This window comes from Schistocerca piceifrons, chromosome 6, assembly GCF_021461385.2.
Source record: "Schistocerca piceifrons isolate TAMUIC-IGC-003096 chromosome 6, iqSchPice1.1, whole genome shotgun sequence".
In the NCBI taxonomy this organism is placed as follows: domain Eukaryota; kingdom Metazoa; phylum Arthropoda; class Insecta; order Orthoptera; family Acrididae; genus Schistocerca; species Schistocerca piceifrons.
Genome location: NC_060143.1, coordinates 538,807,881 through 538,809,122, shown reverse-complemented (window position 1 = coordinate 538,809,122; position 1,242 = coordinate 538,807,881).

Below are 1,242 nucleotides of genomic sequence, written 5' to 3'. Positions count from 1 at the left end.
GAGCATCCTGACTGGTTGTTACTGAATTTACCCACCAAAACGCTACTGCTGGTGAGGGGGCACTGTCCGCCACTTTCTACAAATGGACAAATTACGAAAATTTCAGCTAAAAGCTGTTTTCATATATTCATATGGCACTGATGGTTAAACCCTGCAAAAGTTGTGTACAGATCATGAAATCTGGAAACTACTGCCAAAGTCACTTAAGTCAATTACACTGCTCTGCTATAGCTTGAATTTGTTGATGTGAAACCGATATCCAACCAGGCTATATCACCACAGACAACTGTACCACCATGCCATATTGCTGTAGTACACATAATTCATATCCTGCACCACACAAAATCATCACTTCACATCCTGCATAAAACCATCAACTGCCAGGCATTCCTACACATACCACAAAGACACACAATCCCAAAAGCAGAAGCACATGCACCATATATAGTCACAGTGTTAGATATCCCCCACGAGGTCGGCCAATCATCCACCATGGCTGACGGTCACAAGGCAACTACCTCTATACACATTGGCCCGAAGCATGATTGGAGTATCCTCCACTGACAGTGGCCACTCCCAGAGCCGGTGTACAAAGGCTGGGCTGGTTCCTCCGATACAAAATCTTTTGCAAACAGTACTGTTTCCAGCTGGGACTGCTTGCTGTCATGGTTTCTGCAACTCATTGCAAAAGGAAGGGGGAAGTGGGGGAGGGGTACATTAATTGATTGATTGACTTAATTAATTAGTCAATTAATTTGATATCAAAAGTGTGCCTGATTGAGTGAGGGGATGGATCGGAGATTTTCCAGGCTGGTGAGTGAGGTGGAGAGGGAGGGGATTGGGTAGTTGATTTTGTCAGAAGGATGGATTTTCCTTCTATTCTCTACTTTTTTGCTTTACTTGTTTCTTGAGTCACTGCTCGCACACCTCTGTCAGCTCTCCACAGTTCCTGTCCCTTTACCACCTCCCACCCTGCCCATAGCTGTTGATGCTTCCTCCTCCTCTCCACACTATTATCCCCGGTTCCCATAGCATTACCACCAGTGACCATCGCCTTTCCAAATGCCTGACTCCAAACCCACAACCTCTTTTATAGTCATAATGAGCAACTATATCCTCATCCTCAATTACTTTTCCTTTGAAGGCATCACCTATAAACAAATCTGGTGCAGCAATGGTCACCCACATGGCACTATCCCATTCCAATCTACAATTGGCCAGCTAGACAAATTCTTTCTAGAT